This window comes from Ambystoma mexicanum, chromosome 14 (assembly GCF_040938575.1).
Source record: "Ambystoma mexicanum isolate Mex_15411 chromosome 14, UKY_AmexF1_1, whole genome shotgun sequence".
Classification (NCBI taxonomy): Eukaryota; Metazoa; Chordata; class Amphibia; order Caudata; family Ambystomatidae; genus Ambystoma; species Ambystoma mexicanum.
In genome coordinates, this window is record NC_090940.1 from 565,787,011 (window position 1) to 565,805,685 (window position 18,675).

An 18,675-nucleotide genomic window follows, 5' to 3' on the forward strand; every position below is an offset into this window, starting at 1 on the left:
CGGGAACAGCTAACCTGAAAGCGGATGCTCTCTCACGATCCCTGGAGAAAGGGGAAGAAACGCCTAGTGTGGATCAGCCTCTGCTTTCCCCACAACATTTCTTATTGACCTTGTCCTCTCACCTACAAACCATCGCTGACGCCACCAGGACGGATCCTGAAAGACCGGTCATTCTTCGGCGCAAGTTCGTATCGGAGCATGATGGACTCCTGTTTTTTCGGAAGAGGCTTTACATTCCCGAGGGTTCGGTTCGTGAAGGCATATTACATGGGTTACATGGCTCTCCCATTGGTGGGCATCGAGGGGTGAGAGCAACATGTGAACTGATTTCTCGACAATACTGGTGGCCAAGGTGGGCTACCGAGGTTAAGGGATTCATCGAGAGTTGTCCCGTCTGTGCTCAATGTAAAGTTCCAAGAAGACGACCTCTGGGTGTACTGGTACCCACTGAATTGGCACCATACCCATGGCATACTATCGCCACTGATTTCGTGGTTGAACTACCTCCCTCTGACGGGTACGCTTGCATCATGGTTGTGGTCGACAGTTTTACTAAATATGCCCACTTCATTCCATTCCACAGAATCCCTACGGCTGCTCAGATGGCTTCCGTCTTTCTCCACGAAATCTATCGATTACATGGCCTTCCAGAAAAGATAATCTCGGATCGTGGTTCTCAATACCTTTCTGCCTTTTGGAACAAGGTGTGTAATCATCTAGGTGTACGTAGAGCGTTGAGTTCTGGTTATCATCCACAGACCAACGGTCTTACAGAAAGGACTAATCAGACCTTGGAGGAGTACCTCCGTTGTTTTTCCAACGCCACTCAGTCCAACTGGAAGGCATGCTTGGATCTCGCTGAAGTATCCTACAACAACACCATTCATGCCTCCATCGGAATCAGTCCATTCTTTTGTTCTACTGGTCAACATCCCAAATTGGTGCCGTTCCATCCTGTGCCCACTAGTACCGTACCATCTGCTGATGCCTTGGTCTCCAATATACAACGACAACAAGAATTGGCATATGATATCCTGAAGAGAGCGAAGGAACGGATGAAGGCCCAGGCTGACAGGAAAAGGAGTCCGGAACCAGATTTACAAGTAGGGCATAAGGTGTGGCTGTCCTCCAAAAATCTGCCTTTACGCAATTTACCGGTTAAACTGGCCCCCCGGTATTTTGGTCCTTTCACGATAACCGAACGGCTATCCTCTGTGGCTTTCCGTCTTCAGTTACCTCCCTCTTGGCATGTACACCCTGTTTTTCATGTCTCCCTTTTGAAACCCTATGTAGCAGATTCCTATGGTCGGTCCTGTCCTCGCCCTGCCTCTGTCACAGTCCAAGGGGTTCCAGAATTTGAGGTACAAGAGATTTGCGATGCCCGCTATCATAGGGGGGTGCTCCAATTCTTGGTGGATTGGAAGGGGTATCCAGCTTGTGATCGCACTTGGGAGCCTCATCAGCATGTGCATGCCTCTCGCTTAGTGCGGAAGTTCTATGATCGGTTTCCTTGGAAACCCGGGGCTCCGGGTCTTCCGGGGAGGGAACATAGTGTCACGCCACTTCGGGGGAGACCGAGGTCCAGGGCGACCGTTCTTCCTTCTCCTTCCTGGCGGATCTACCCGCGCTTTCGCGTCTGGGGAGCCGCCAGGAGGAGAGCGTCAGGAACCGCTGTTGGTGGGCTACGGCGCATGCGCGGGAGACCACTGTCTCAGTCTCGCGCATGCGCCGTAGATCAGGCTAGTGCATCGGGAAGGGTTCGCCTTCCAAGCCTCGTTTTGGGTCCGCCGGCGCTCGAGGGTGAAACGGCTTGCGTTTCAGGCCTCGCGGGCGCCGGCGGCCCATAAAAGGAAGCGGCAACAGAAGCAAATCGCGTCTCAACGCGGAAGCTTCGTTCGTGTTGCTCGCTCCTGGTTTTCTTGTAAAACTAGCTTCCTGCTATCCTGCCCTGCCTACAGCCTGTCTGGGAATCCTGACCTACTTGCCCTGCCTGGATCTACTTGCCCTGCCAGACCTACTTGCCCAGCCTACTACCAACTGCCAACCTGGGTACCCTGCCTACTTGCCCTGCCTGACCTACTTGCCCTGCCTGACCTACTTGCCCTGCCTGACCTACTTGCCCTGCCTGACCTACTTGCCCTGTCTGACCTACTTGCCCTGCCTGTCTTACTTGCCTTGCCTACTGCCTTCCTGGGTATCCTGTCCTACTTGTCCTGCTGGTACCCTATTCCACTTAGGGCCTTATTGCTTACTTACCCTTTTGTCTGCTTGAGGGGTCCAGTTAGCTCTAGGTCTTTTGGGTCTCTCTGGTCCCTGTTTCAGTACCTCGGTTCCTTGCTCTGCCCTGCGCCTTGCGGGTTCAAGGGTTCCCCCTGAATTCTCCTGGGACCTTTGGCTCGTTCCCAATCTGGTTCCCCTTTTCCAGTCAGTCTCAGCCTGGTGCATTGGTGCTCCATCTTCTTACCAGCTATCCGAAGTCAGCCTGCAGCTTGGTGCATCGACCTTCTACTTGGATCTCGCCTTGTTACGACACTTCAGACTGATCGTAGCCTCTCCTGTCTGTGCTTGCACAGTCCCATCGTCACGTTAATCGGGAGAGTGCTTTCCGTGGCGCTGGGAGTCTGCCCATCCTCCACCCTGTGCCATTTGGGTGGTGGAGAGGCGGGTTCCCCGAGTCACACACTCATCGTTCGGAAGACTGCAGTCTGGCGGCCTCATCAAGATCCACATCAAGGAAAACAGGTACACAATCATCACGAACATCTCAGCTTGACACTCTCTGACACATTTTTTGGGCCACCAATATTTTCTGGACTTTAGGGGCTCTAGGATGCATGTAAACCCCTTTTTTGGGCATCCAAAGTTTTCAACCTTTTTGCAGGCCTAAGATGCATTTTAAGGCCTTTTTGGGCTGCTAACATATACTGAACTTTCAGGGTGTAGGATGCATTTTCCGTGCCCAAAACATTTTTGGGAAATTCAGTGGTCTAGGATGCGGGTTAATGCCCCTTTCAGGCTGCAAATGTTTTTGGGACATTCAGAGCTCTCTGACACAGTTTTTGGGCCACCAACATTTTCTGGACTTTTGGGGGTCTAGGATGTCTGTAAACCCCTTTTTTGGGCCTGCAAAGTTTTAAACCTTTTTGCAGGCCTAAGATGCATTTTAAGGCCTTTTTTGGGCTGCTAACATATACTGAACTTTCAGGGGTGTAGGATGCATTTTTCGTGCCCAATATATTTTTGGGATTTTCAGTGGTCTAGGATGCGGGTTAATGCCCCTTTCAGGCTGGACATGTTTTTGGGACATTCAGAGCTCTCTGACACAGTTTTTGGGCCACCAATATTTTCTGGACTTTAGGGGCTCTAGGATGCCTGTAAACCCCTTTTTTGGGCATCCAAAGTTTTCAACCTTTTTGCAGGCCTAAGATGCATTTTAAGGCCTTTTTTTGGGCTGCTATCATATTCTGAACTTTCAGGGGTGTAGGATGCATTTTTCGTGCCCAAAACATTTTTGAGAATTTCAGTGGTCTCGGATGCTGGTTAATGCCCCTTTCAAGCTGCAAATGTTTTTGGGGTCATTCAGAGCTCTCTGACAGTTTTTGGGCCACCAACATTTTCTGGACTTTAGGGGGTCTAGGATGTCTGTAAACCCCTTTTTTGGGCCTCCAAAGTTTTCAACCTTTTTGCAGGCCTAAGATGCATTTTAAGGCCTTTTTTGCCTGCTAACATATTCTGAACGTTCACGGGTGTAGGATACATTTTCCGTGCCCAAAATATTTTTGGGAAATTCAGTCGTCTAGGATGTGGGTTAATGCCCCTTTCAGGCTGCAAATGTTTTTGGGACATTCAGAGCTCACTGACACAGTTTTTGGGCCACAAACACTTTCTGGACTTTAGGGGGTCTAGGATGTCTGTAAAGCCCTTTTTTGGGCCTCCAAAGTTTTCAACCTTTTTGCAGGCCTTAGATGCATTTTAAGGGCTTTTTTGGCTGATAACATATACTGAACGTTCAGGGGTATAGGATTCATTTTTTCGTTCCCAATATATTTTTGGGATTTTCAGTGGTCTAGGATGCAGGTTAATGCCCCTTTCAGGCTGCAAATGTTTTTGGGACATTCAGAGCTCTCTGACAGTTTTTGGGCCACCAACATTTTCTGGACTTTAGGGGGTCTAGGATGTCTGTAACCCCCTTTTTTGGGCCTCCAAAGTTTTCAACCTTTTTGCAGGCCTAAGATGCATTTTAAGGCCCCTTTTGCCTGCTAACATATTCTGAACGTTCATGGGTGTAGGATGCATTTTCCGTGCCCAAAATATTTTTGGGAAATTCAGTCATCTAGGATGCGGGTTAATGCCCCTTTCAGGCTGCAAATGTTTTTGGGACAATCAGAGCTCTCTGACACAGTTTTTGGGCCACCAACATTTTCTGGACTTTAGGGGGTCTAGGATATCTGTAAACCCCTTTTTTGGGCCTCAAAAGTTTTCAACCTTTTTGCAGGCCTAAGATGCATTTTAAGGCCTTTTTTGCCTGCTAACATATTCTGAACGTTCACGGGTGTAGGATGCATTTTCCGTGCCCAAAATATTTTTTGGAAATTCAGTCATCTAGGATGCGGGTTAATGCCGCTTTCAGGCTGCAAATGTTTTTGGGACATTCAGAGCTCTCTGACACAGTTTTTGGGCCACCAACATTTTCTGGACTTTTGGGGGTCTAGGATGTCTGTAAACCCCTTTTTTGGGCCTGCAAAGTTTTAAACCTTTTTGCAGGCCTAAGATGCATTTTAAGGCCTTTTTTGGGCTGCTAACATATACTGAACTTTCAGGGGTGTAGGATGCATTTTTCGTGCCCAATATATTTTTGGGATTTTCAGTGGTCTAGGATGCGGGTTAATGCCCCTTTCAGGCTGGACATGTTTTTGGGACATTCAGAGCTCTCTGACACAGTTTTTGGGCCACAAACATTTTCTGGACTTTATGGGGTCTAGGATGTCTGTAAAGCCCTTTTTTGGGCCTCCAAAGTTTTCAACCTTTTTGCAGGCCTAAGAAGCATTTTAGGGCTTTTTTGGCTGCTAACATATACTGAACGTTCAGGGGTATAGGATTAATTTTTTCGTTCCCAATATATTTTTGGGATTTTCAGTGGTCTATGATGCGGGTTAATGCCCCTTTCAGGCTGGAAATGTTTTTGGGACATTCAGAGCTCTCTGACACAGTTTTTGGGCCACCAACATTTTCTGGACTTTAGGGGGTCTAGGATGCCTGTAAAACCCTTTTTTGGGCCTTCAAAGTTTTCAACCTTTTTGCATGCCTAAAATGCATTTTAAGGCCTTTTTTGCCTGCTAACATATTCTGAACGTTCACGGGTGTAGGATGCATTTTCCGTGCCCAAAATATTTTTTGGAAATTCAGTCGTCTAGGATGCAGGTTAATGCCCCTTTCAGGCTGCAAATGTTTTTGGGACATTCAGAGCTCTCTGACACAGTTTTTGGGCCACAGACATTTTCTGGACTTTAGGGGGTCTAGGATGTCTGTAAAGCCCTTTTTTGGGCCTCCAAAGTTTTCAACCTTTTTGCAGGCATTAGATGCATTTTAAGGGCTTTTTTGGCTGCTAACATATACTGAACGTTTAGTGGTATAGGATTCATTTTTTCGTTCCCAATATATTTTTGGGATTTTCAGTGGTCTAGGATGCGGGTTAATGCCCCTTTCAGGCTGCAAATGTTTTTGGGACATTCAGAGCTCTCTGACACATTTTATGGGCCACCAATATTTTCTGGACTTTAGGGGCTCTAGGATGCCTGTAAACCCCTTTTATGGGCATCCAAAGTTTTCAACCTTTTTGCAGGCCTAAGATGCATTTTAAGGCCTTTTTGGGCTGCTAACATATACTGAACTTTCAAGGTGTAGGATGCATTTTCCGTGCCCAATACATTTTTGGGAAATTCAGTGGTCTAGGATGCGGGTTAATGCCCCTTTCAGGCTGCAAATGTTTTTGGGACATTCAGAGCTCTCTGACACAGTTTTTGGGCCACCAACATTTTCTGGACTTTAGGGGGTTTAGGATATCTGTAAACCCCTTTTTTGGGCCTCCAAAGTTTTCAACCTTTTTGCAGGCCTAAGATGCATTTTAAGGCCTTTTTTGCCTGCTAACATATTCTGAACGTTCACGGGTGTAGGATGCATTTTCCGTGCCCAAAATATTTTTTGGAAATTCAGTCGTCTAGGATGCGGGTTAATGCCCCTTTCAGGCTGCAAATGTTTTTGGGACAATCAGAGCTCTCTGACACAGTTTTTGGGCCACCAACATTTTCTGGACTTTAGGGGGTCTAGGATATCTGTAAACCCCTTTTTTGGGCCTCCAAAGTTTTCAACCTTTTTGCAGGCCTAAGATGCATTTTAAGGCCTTTTTTGCCTGCTAACATATTCTGAACGTTCAGGGGTGTAGGATGCATTTTTCATGCCCAAAATATTTTTGAGAATTTCAGTGGTCTAGGATGAGGGTTAATGCCCCTTTCAGGCTGCAAATGTTTTTGGGACATTCAGAGCTCTCTGACACAGTTTTTGGGCCACCAATATTTTCTGGACTTTAGGGGGTCTAGGATGCCTGTAAACCCCTTTTTTGGGCATCCAACGTTTTCAACCTTTTTGCAGGCCTAAGATGCATTTTAAGGCCTTTTTGGGCTGCTAACATATACTGAACTTTCAGGGTGTAGGATGCATTTTCCGTGGCCAAAATATTCTTGGGAAATTCAGTGGTCTAGGGTGCGGGTTAATGCTCCTTTCAAGCTGCAAATGTTTTTGGGTCATTCCGAGCTCTCTGACAGTTTTTGGGCCACCAACATTTTCTGGACTTTAGGGGGTCTAGGATGCCTGTAAACCCCTTTTTTGGGCATCCAACGTTTTCAACCTTTTTGCAGGCCTAAGATGCATTTTAAGGCCTTTTTTGCCTGCTAACATATACTGAACGTTCAGGGGTATAGGATTCATTTTTCATGCCCAATATATTTTTGGGATTTTCAGTGGTCTAGGATGCGGGTTAATGCCCCTTTCAGGCTGAAAATGTTTTTGGGACATTCAGAGCTCTCTGACACAGTTTTTGGGCCACCAACATTTTCTGGACTTTAGGGGGTCTAGGATGTCTGTAAACCCCTTTTTTGGGCCTGCAAAGTTTTAAACCTTTTTGCAGGCCTAAGATGCATTTAAGGCCTTTTTTGGGCTGCTAACATATACTGAACTTTCAGGTGTGTAGGATGCATTTTTCGTGCCCAATATATTTTTGGGAATTTCAGTGTTCTAGGGTGCGGGTACATGCCCCTTTCAAGCTGCAAATGTTTTTGGGTCATTCAGAGCTCTCTGACAGTTTTTGGGCCACCAACATTTTCTGGACTTTAGGGGGTCTAGGATGCCTGTAAAACCCTTTTTTGGGCCTTCAAAGTTTTCAACCTTTTTGCAGGCCTAAAATGCATTTTAAGGCCTTTTTTTCCTGCTAACATATTCTGAACGTTCACGGGTGTAGGATGCATTTTCCGTGCCCAAAATATTTTTTGGAAATTCAGTCGTCTAGGATGCAGGTTAATGCCCCTTTCAGGCTGCAAATGTTTTTGGGACATTCAGAGCTCTCTGACACAGTTTTTGGGCCACAAACATTTTCTGGACTTTAGGGGGTCTAGGATGTCTGTAAAGCCCTTTTTTGGGCCTCCAAAGTTTTCAACCTTTTTGCAGGCCTTAGATGCATTTTAAGGGCTTTTTTGGCTGCTAACATATACTGAACGTTTAGTGGTATAGGATTCATTTTTTCGTTCCCAATATATTTTTGGGATTTTCAGTGGTCTAGGATGCGGGTTAATGCCCCTTTCAGGCTGCAAATGTTTTTGGGACATTCAGAGCTCTCTGACACATTTTTTGGGCCACCAATATTTTCTGGACTTTAGGGGCTCTAAGATGCCTGTAAACCCCTTTTTTGGGCATCCAAAGTTTTCAACCTTTTTGCAGGCCTAAGATGCATTTTAAGGCCTTTTTGGGCTGCTAACATATACTGAACTTTCAAGGTGTAGGATGCATTTTCCGTGCCCAATACATTTTTGGGAAATTCAGTGGTCTAGGATGCAGGTTAATGCCCCTTTCAGGCTGCAAATGTTTTTGGGACATTCAGAGCTCTCTGACACAGTTTTTGGGCCACCAACATTTTCTGGACTTTAGGGGGTTTAGGATATCTGTAAACCCCTTTTTTGGGCATCCAAAGTTTTCAACCTTTTTGCAGGCCTAAGATGCATTTTAAGGCCTTTTTTGCCTGCTAACATATTCTGAACGTTCACGGGTGTAGGATGCATTTTCCGTGCCCAAAATATTTTTGGGAAATTCAGTCGTCTAGGATGCGGGTTAATGCCCCTTTCAGGCTGCAAATATTTTGGGGACATTCAGAGCTCTCTGACACAGTTTTTGGGCCACCAATATTTTCTGGACTTTAGGGGCTCTAGGATGCCTGTAAACCCCTTTTTTGGGCATCCAAAGTTTTCAACTTTTTTGCAGGCCTAAGATGCATTTTAAGGCCTTTTTGGGCTGCTAACATATACTGAACTTTCAGGGTGTAGGATGCATTTTCCGTGCCCAAAATATTTTTGGGAAATTCAGTGGTCTAGGGTGCGGGTTAATGCTCCTTTCAAGCTGCAAATGTTTTTGGGTCATTCCGAGCTCTCTGACAGTTTTTGGGCCACCAACATTTTCTGGACTTTAGGGGGTGTAGGATGTCTGTAAACCCCTTCTTTGGGCCTCCACAGTTTTCAACCTTTTTGCAGGCCTAAGATGCATTTTAAGGCCTTTTTTGCCTGCTAACATATTCTGAACATTCACGGGTGTAGGATGCATTTTCCGTGCCCAAAATATTTTTGGGAAATTCAGTCGTCTAGGATGCGGGTTAATGCCCCTTTTAGGCTTCAAATGTTTTTGGGACATTCCGAGCTCTCTGATACACTTTTTGGGCCACCAACATTTTCTGGACTTTAGGGGGTGTAGGATGTCTGTAAACCCCTTTTTTGGGCCTCCAAAGTTTTCAACCTTTTTGCAGGCCTAAGATGCATTTTAAGAGTTTTTTTGCCTGCTAACATATTCTGAACGTTCAGGGGTATAGGATTCATTTTTCATGCCCAATATATTTTTGGGATTTTCAGTGGTCTAGGATGCGGGTTAATGCCCCTTTCAGGCTGCAAATGTTTTTGGGACATTCAGAGCTCTCTGACACAGTTTTTGGGCCACCAACATTTTCTGGACTTTAGGGGGTCTAGGATGTCTGTAAACCCCTTTTTGGGCCTCCAAAGTTTTCAACCTTTTTGCAGGCCTAAAATGCATTTTAAGGCCTTTTTTGGGCTGCTAACAGATACTGAACTTTCAGGGGTGTAGGATGCATTTTTCGTGCCCAATATATTTTTTGGAATTTCAGTGGTCTAGGGTGCGGGTTAATGCTCCTTTCAAGCTGCAAATGTTTTTGGGTCATTCCGAGCTCTCTGACAGTTTTGGGCCACCAACATTTTCTGGACTTTAGGGGGTCTAGGATGTCTGTAAACCCCTTTTTTGGGCCTGCAAAGTTTTAAACCTTTTTGCAGGCCTAAGATGCATTTAAGGCCTTTTTTGGGCTGCTAACATATACTGAACTTTCAGGGGTGTAGGATGCATTTTTCGTGCCCAATATATTTTTGGGAATTTCAGTGTTCTAGGGTGCGGGTACATGCCCCTTTCAAGCTGCAAATGTTTTTGGGCCATTCAGAGCTCTCTGACAGTTTTTGGGCCACCAACATTTTCTGGACTTTAGGGGGTCTAGGATGTCTGTGAACCCCTTTTTTGAGCCTCCAAAGTTTTCAACCTTTTTGCAGCCTCAGATGCATTTTAAGGCCTTTTTTGCCTGCTAACATATTCTGAACGTTCACAGGTGTAGGATGCATTTTCCGTGCCCAAAATATGTTTGGGAAATTCAGTCGTCTAGGATGCGGGTTAATGCCCCTTTCAGGCTGCAAATGTTTTTGGGACATTCAGAGCTCTCTGACACAGTTTTTGGGCCACCAACATTTTCTGGACTTTACGGGGTGTAGGATGTCTGTAAACCCCTTTTTTGGGCCTCCAAAGTTTTCAACCTTTTTGCAGGCCTAAGATGCATTTTAAGGCCTTTTTTGGGCTGCTAACATATCCTGAACTTTCTAGGGTGTAGGATGCATTTTTCGTGCCCAATATATTTTTTGGAATTTCAGTGGTCTAAGGTGCGGGTTAATGCTCCTTTCAAGCTGCAAATGTTTTTGGGTCATTCCGAGCTCTCTGACAGTTTTTGGGCCGCCAACATTTTCTGGACTTTAGGGGGTCTAGGATGTCTGTAAACCCCTTTTTTGGGCCTCCAAAGTTTTCAACCTTTTTGCAGGCCTAAGATGCATTTTAAGGCCTTTTTTGCCTGCTAACATATTCTGAACATTCACGGGTGTAGGATGCATTTTCGTTGCCCAAAATATTTTTGGGAAATTCAGTCGTCTAGGATGCGGGTTAATGCCCCTTTCAGGCTTCAAATGTTTTTGGGACATTCAGAGCTCTCTGATACACTTTTTGGGCCACCAACATTTTCTGGACTTTAGGGGATGTAGGATGTCTGTAAACCCCTTTTTTGGGCCTCCAAAGTTTTCAACCTTTTTGCAGGCCTAAGATGCATTTTAAGAGTTTTTTTGCCTGCTAACATATTCTGAACGTTCAGGGGTGTAGGATTCATTTTTCGTGCCCAATATATTTTTGGGATTTTCAGTGGTCTAGGATGCGGGTTAATGCCCCTTTCAGGCTGCAAATGTTTTTGGGACATTCAGAGCTCTCTAACACAGTTTTTGGGCCACAAACATTTTCTGGACTTTATGGGGTCTAGGATGTCTGTAAACCCCATTTTTGGGCATCCAAAGTTTTCAACCTTTTTGCAGGCCTAAGATGCATTTTAAGGCCTTTTTGGGCTGCTAACATATACTGAACGTTTAGTGGTATAGGATTCATTTTTTCGTTCCCAATATATTTTTGGGATTTTCAGTTGTCTAGGATGCGGGTTAATGCCCCTTTCAGGCTGCAAATGTTTTTGGGACATTCAGAGCTCTCTGACACATTTTTTGGGCCACCAATATTTCCTGGACTTTAGGGGCTCTAGGATGCCTGTAAACCCCTTTTTTGGGCATCCAAAGTTTTCAACCTTTTTGCAGGCCTAAGATGCATTTTAAGGCCTTTTTGGGCTGCTAACATATACTGAACTTTCAAGGTGTAGGATGCATTTTCCGTGCCCAAAACATTTTTGGGAAATTCAGTGGTCTAGGATGCGGGTTAATGCCCCTTTCAGGCTGCAAATGTTTTTGGGACATTCAGTGCTCTCTGACACAGTTTTTGGGCCACCAACATTTTCTGGACTTTACGGGGTCTAGGATGTCTGTAAATCCCTTTTTTGGGCCTCCAAAGTTTTCAACCTTTTTGCAGGCCTAAGATGCATTTTAAGGCCTTTTTTGCCTGCTAACATATTCTGAACGTTCACGGGTGTAGGATGCATTTTCCGTGCCCAAAATATTTTTTGGAAATTCAGTCGTCTAGGATGCAGGTTAATGCCCCTTTCAGGCTGCAAATGTTTTTGGGACATTCAGAGCTCTCTGACACAGTTTTTGGGCCACCAACATTTTCTGGACTTTAGGGGGTCTAGGATGTCTGTAAACCCCTTTTTTGGGCCTCCAAAGTTTTCAACCTTTTTGCAGGCCTAAGATGCATTTTAAGGCCCCTTTTGCCTGCTAACATATTCTGAACGTTCATGGGTGTAGGATGCATTTTCTGTGCCCAAAATATTTTTGGGAAATTCAGTCATCTAGGATGCGGGTTAATGCACCTTTCAGGCTGCAAATGTTTTTGGGACATTCCGAGCGCTCTCACACAGTTTTTGGGCCACAAACATTTTCTGGACTTTAGGGGGTCTAGGATGTCTGTAAAGCCCTTTTTTGGGCCTCCAAAGTTTTCAACCTTTTTGCAGGCCTTAGATGCATTTTAAGGGCTTTTTTGGCTGCTAACATATACTTAACGTTTTGTGGTATAGGATTCATTTTTTCGTTCCCAATATATTTTTGGGATTTTCAGTGGTCTAGGATGCGGGTTAATGCCCCTTTCAGGCTGCAAATGTTTTTGGGACATTCAGAGCTCTCTGACACATTTTTTGGGCCACCAATATTTTCTGGACTTTAGGGGCTCTAGGATGCCTGTAAACCCCTTTTTTGGGCATCCAAAGTTTTCAACCTTTTTGCAGGCCTAAGATGCATTTTAAGGCCTTTTTTGGGCTGCTAACATATACTGAACTTTCAGGGGTGTAGGATGCATTTTTTGTGCCCAATATATTTTTGGGAATTTCAGTGGTCTAGGGTGCGGGTTAATGCTCCTTTCAAGCTGCAAATGTTTTTGGACATTCAGAGCTCTCTGACAGTTTTTGCGCCACCAACATTTCTGGACTTTAGGGGGTCTAGGATATCTGTAAACCCCTTTTTTGGGCATCCAAAGTTTTCAACCTTTTTGCAGGCCTAAGATGCATTTTAAGGCCTTTTTTGCCTGCTAACATATTCTAACGTTCAGGGGTGTAGGATGCATTTTTCATGCCCAAAATATTTTTGAGAATTTCAGTGGTCTAGGATGAGGGTTAATGCCCCTTTCAGGCTGCAAATGTTTTTGGGACATTCAGAGCTCTCTGACACATTTTTTGGGCCACCAATATTTTCTGGACTTTAGGGGCTCTAGGATGCCTGTAAACCCCTTTTTTGGGCATCCAAAGTTTTCAACCTTTTTGCAGGCCTAAGATGCATTTTAAGGCCTTTTTGGGCTGCTAACATATACTGAACTTTCAAGGTGTAGGATGCATTTTCCGTGCCCAATACATTTTTGGGAAATTCAGTGGTCTAGGATGCGGGTTAATGCCCCTTTCAGGCTGCAAATATTTTTGGGACATTCAGAGCTCTCTGACACAGTTTTTGGGCCACCAACATTTTCTGGACTTTAGGGGGTTTAGGATATCTGTAAACCCCTTTTTTGGGCCTCCAAAGTTTTCAACCTTTTTGCAGGCCTAAGATGCATTTTAAGGCCTTTTTTGCCTGCTAACATATTCTGAACGTTCAGGGGTGTAGGATGCATTTTTCATGCCCAAAATATTTTTGAGAATTTCAGTGGTCTAGGATGAGGGTTAATGCCCCTTTCAGGCTGCAAATGTTTTTGGGACATTCAGAGCTCTCTGACACAGTTTTTGGGCCACCAATATTTTCTGGACTTTAGGGGGTCTAGGATGCCTGTAAACCCCTTTTTTGGGCATCCAACGTTTTCAACCTTTTTGCAGGCCTAAGATGCATTTTAAGGCCTTTTTGGGCTGCTAACATATACTGAACTTTCAGGGTGTAGGATGCATTTTCCGTGCCCAAAATATTCTTGGGAAATTCAGTGGTCTAGGGTGCGGGTTAATGCTCCTTTCAAGCTGCAAATGTTTTTGGGTCATTCCGAGCTCTCTGACAGTTTTTGAGCCACCAACATTTTCTGGACTTTAGGGGGTCTAGGATGTCTGTAAACCCCTTTTTTGGGCCTCCAAAGTTTTCAACCTTTTTGCAGGCCTAAGATGCATTTTAAGGCCTTTTTTGCCTGCTAACATATTCTGAACATTCACGGGTGTAGGATACATTTTCCGTGCCCAAAATATTTTTGGGAAATTCAGTCGTCTAGGATGTGGGTTAATGCCCCTTTCAGGCTGCAAATGTTTTTGGGACATTCAGAGCTCACTGACACAGTTTTTGGGCCACAAACACTTTCTGGACTTTAGGGGGTCTAGGATGTCTGTAAAGCCCTTTTTTGGGCCTCCAAAGTTTTCAACCTTTTTGCAGGCCTTAGATGCATTTTAAGGGCTTTTTTGGCTGATAACATATACTGAAAGTTCAGGGGTATAGGATTCATTTTTTCGTTCCCAATATATTTTTGGGATTTTCAGTGGTCTAGGATGCAGGTTAATGCCCCTTTCAGGCTGCAAATGTTTTTGGGACATTCAGAGCTCTCTGACAGTTTTTGGGCCACCAACATTTTCTGGACTTTAGGGGGTCTAGGATGTCTGTAAACCCCTTTTTTGGGCCTCCAAAGTTTTCAACCTTTTTGCAGGCCTAAGATGCATTTTAAGGCCCCTTTTGCCTGCTAACATATTCTGAACGTTCATGGGTGTAGGATGCATTTTCCGTGCCCAAAATATTTTTGGGAAATTCAGTCATCTAGGATGCGGGTTAATGCCCCTTTCAGGCTGCAAATGTTTTTGGGACAATCAGAGCTCTCTGACACAGTTTTTGGGCCACCAACATTTTCTGGACTTTAGGGGGTCTAGGATATCTGTAAACCCCTTTTTTGGGCCTCAAAAGTTTTCAACCTTTTTGCAGGCCTAAGATGCATTTTAAGGCCTTTTTTGCCTGCTAACATATTCTGAACGTTCACGGGTGTAGGATGCATTTTCCGTGCCCAAAATATTTTTTGGAAATTCAGTCATCTAGGATGCGGGTTAATGCCGCTTTCAGGCTGCAAATGTTTTTGGAACATTCAGAGCTCTCTGACACAGTTTTTGGGCCACCAACATTTTCTGGACTTTTGGGGGTCTAGGATGTCTGTAAACCCCTTTTTTGGGCCTGCAAAGTTTTAAACCTTTTTGCAGGCCTAAGATGCATTTTAAGGCCTTTTTTGGGCTGCTAACATATACTGAACTTTCAGGGGTGTAGGATGCATTTTTCGTGCCCAATATATTTTTGGGATTTTCAGTGGTCTAGGATGCGGGTTAATGCCCCTTTCAGGCTGGACATGTTTTTGGGACATTCAGAGCTCTCTGACACAGTTTTTGGGCCACAAACATTTTCTGGACTTTATGGGGTCTAGGATGTCTGTAAAGCCCTTTTTTGGGCCTCCAAAGTTTTCAACCTTTTTGCAGGCCTAAGAAGCATTTTAGGGCTTTTTTGGCTGCTAACATATACTGAACGTTCAGGGGTATAGGATTAATTTTTTCGTTCCCAATATATTTTTGGGATTTTCAGTGGTCTATGATGCGGGTTAATGCCCCTTTCAGGCTGGAAATGTTTTTGGGACATTCAGAGCTCTCTGACACAGTTTTTGGGCCACCAACATTTTCTGGACTTTAGGGGGTCTAGGATGCCTGTAAAACCCTTTTTTGGGCCTTCAAAGTTTTCAACCTTTTTGCATGCCTAAAATGCATTTTAAGGCCTTTTTTGCCTGCTAACATATTCTGAACGTTCACGGGTGTAGGATGCATTTTCCGTGCCCAAAATATTTTTTGGAAATTCAGTCGTCTAGGATGCAGGTTAATGCCCCTTTCAGGCTGCAAATGTTTTTGGGACATTCAGAGCTCTCTGACACAGTTTTTGGGCCACAGACATTTTCTGGACTTTAGGGGCTCTAGGATGCCTGTAAACCCCTTTTATGGGCATCCAAAGTTTTCAACCTTTTTGCAGGCCTAAGATGCATTTTAAGGCCTTTTTGGGCTGCTAACATATACTGAACTTTCAAGGTGTAGGATGCATTTTCCGTGCCCAATACATTTTTGGGAAATTCAGTGGTCTAGGATGCGGGTTAATGCCCCTTTCAGGCTGCAAATGTTTTTGGGACATTCAGAGCTCTCTGACACAGTTTTTGGGCCACCAACATTTTCTGGACTTTAGGGGGTTTAGGATATCTGTAAACCCCTTTTTTGGGCCTCCAAAGTTTTCAACCTTTTTGCAGGCCTAAGATGCATTTTAAGGCCTTTTTTGCCTGCTAACATATTCTGAACGTTCACGGGTGTAGGATGCATTTTCCGTGCCCAAAATATTTTTTGGAAATTCAGTCGTCTAGGATGCGGGTTAATGCCCCTTTCAGGCTGCAAATGTTTTTGGGACAATCAGAGCTCTCTGACACAGTTTTTGGGCCACCAACATTTTCTGGACTTTAGGGGGTCTAGGATATCTGTAAACCCCTTTTTTGGGCCTCCAAAGTTTTCAACCTTTTTGCAGGCCTAAGATGCATTTTAAGGCCTTTTTTGCCTGCTAACATATTCTGAACGTTCAGGGGTGTAGGATGCATTTTTCATGCCCAAAATATTTTTGAGAATTTCAGTGGTCTAGGATGAGGGTTAATGCCCCTTTCAGGCTGCAAATGTTTTTGGGACATTCAGAGCTCTCTGACACAGTTTTTGGGCCACCAATATTTTCTGGACTTTAGGGGGTCTAGGATGCCTGTAAACCCCTTTTTTGGGCATCCAACGTTTTCAACCTTTTTGCAGGCCTAAGATGCATTTTAAGGCCTTTTTTGCCTGCTAACATATACTGAACTTTCAGGGTGTAGGATGCATTTTCCGTGGCCAAAATATTCTTGGGAAATTCAGTGGTCTAGGATGCGGGTTGTGCCCCTTTCAGGCTTCAAATGTTTTTGGGACATTCAGAGCTCTCTGATACACTTTTTGGGCCACCAACATTTTCTGGACTTTAGGGGGTGTAGGATGTCTGTAAACCCCTTTTTTGGGCCTCCAAAGTTTTCAACCTTTTTGCAGGCCTAAGATGCATTTTAAGAGTTTTTTTGCCTGCTAACATATTCTGAACGTTCAGGGGTATAGGATTCATTTTTCATGCCCAATATATTTTTGGGATTTTCAGTGGTCTAGGATGCGGGTTAATGCCCCTTTCAGGCTGCAATTGTTTTTGGGACATTCAGAGCTCTCTGACACAGTTTTTGGGCCACAAACATTTTCTGGACTTTAGGGGGTCTAGGATGTCTGTAAAGCCCTTTTTTGGGCCTCCATAGTTTTCAACCTTTTTGCAGGCCTTAGATGCATTTTAAGGGCTTTTTTGGCTTCTAACATATACTGAACGTTCAGGGGTATAGGATTCATTTTTTCGTTCCCAATATACTTTTGGGATTTTCAGTGGTCTAGGATGCAGGTTAATGCCCCTTTCAGGCTGCAAATGTTTTTGGGACATTCAGAGCTCTCTGACAGTTTTTGGGCCACCAACATTTTCTGGACTTTAGGGGGTCTAGGATGTCTGTAAACCCCTTTTTTGGGCCTCCAAAGTTTTCAACCTTTTTGCAGGCCTAAGATGCATTTTAAGGCCCCTTTTGCCTGCTAACATATTCTGAACGTTCATGGGTGTAGGATGCATTTTCTGTGCCCAAAATATTTTTGGGAAATTCAGTCATCTAGGATGCGGGTTAATGCACCTTTCAGGCTGCAAATGTTTTTGGGACATTCCGAGCGCTCTCACACAGTTTTTGGGCCACAAACATTTTCTGGACTTTAGGGGGTCTAGGATGTCTGTAAAGCCCTTTTTTGGGCCTCCAAAGTTTTCAACCTTTTTGCAGGCCTTAGATGCATTTTAAGGGCTTTTTTGGCTGCTAACATATACTTAACGTTTAGTGGTATAGGATTCATTTTTTCGTTCCCAATATATTTTTGGGATTTTCAGTGGTCTAGGATGCGGGTTAATGCCCCTTTCAGGCTGCAAATGTTTTTGGGACATTCAGAGCTCTCTGACACATTTTTTGGGCCACCAATATTTTCTGGACTTTAGGGGCTCTAGGATGCCTGTAAACCCCTTTTTTGGGCATCCAAAGTTTTCAACCTTTTTGCAGGCCTAAGATGCATTTTAAGGCCTTTTTTGGGCTGCTAACATATACTGAACTTTCAGGGGTGTAGGATGCATTTTTTGTGCCCAATATATTTTTGGGAATTTCAGTGGTCTAGGATGAGGGTTAATGCCCCTTTCAGGCTGCAAATGTTTTTGGGACATTCAGAGCTCTCTGACACATTTTTTGGGCCACCAATATTTTCTGGACTTTAGGGGCTCTAGGATGCCTGTAAACCCCTTTTTTGGGCATCCAAAGTTTTCAACCTTTTTGCAGGCCTAAGATGCATTTTAAGGCCTTTTTGGGCTGCTAACATATACTGAACTTTCAAGGTGTAGGATGCATTTTCCGTGCCCAATACATTTTTGGGAAATTCAGTGGTCTAGGATGCGGGTTAATGCCCCTTTCAGGCTGCAAATGTTTTTAGGACATTCAGAGCTCTCTGACACAGTTTTTGGGCCACCAACATTTTCTGGACTTTAGGGGGTTTAGGATATCTGTAAACCCCTTTTTTGGGCCTCCAAAGTTTTCAACCTTTTTGCAGGCCTAAGATGCATTTTAAGGCCTTTTTTTGCCTGCTAACATATTCTGAACGTTCACGGGTGTAGGATGCATTTTCCGTGCCCAAAATATTTTTTGGAAATTCAGTCGTCTAGGATGCGGGTTAATGCCCCTTTCAGGCTGCAAATGTTTTTGGGACAATCAGAGCTCTCTGACACAGTTTTTGGGCCACCAACATTTTCGGGACTTTAGGGGGTCTAGGATATCTGTAAACCCCTTTTTTGGGCCTCCAAAGTTTTCAACCTTTTTGCAGGCCTAAGATGCATTTTAAGGCCTTTTTTGCCTGCTAACATATTCTGAACGTTCAGGGGTGTAGGATGCATTTTTCATGCCCAAAATATTTTTGAGAATTTCAGTGGTCTAGGATGAGGGTTAATGCCCCTTTCAGGCTGCAAATGTTTTTGGGACATTCAGAGCTCTCTGACACAGTTTTTGGGCCACCAATATTTTCTGGACTTTAGGGGGTCT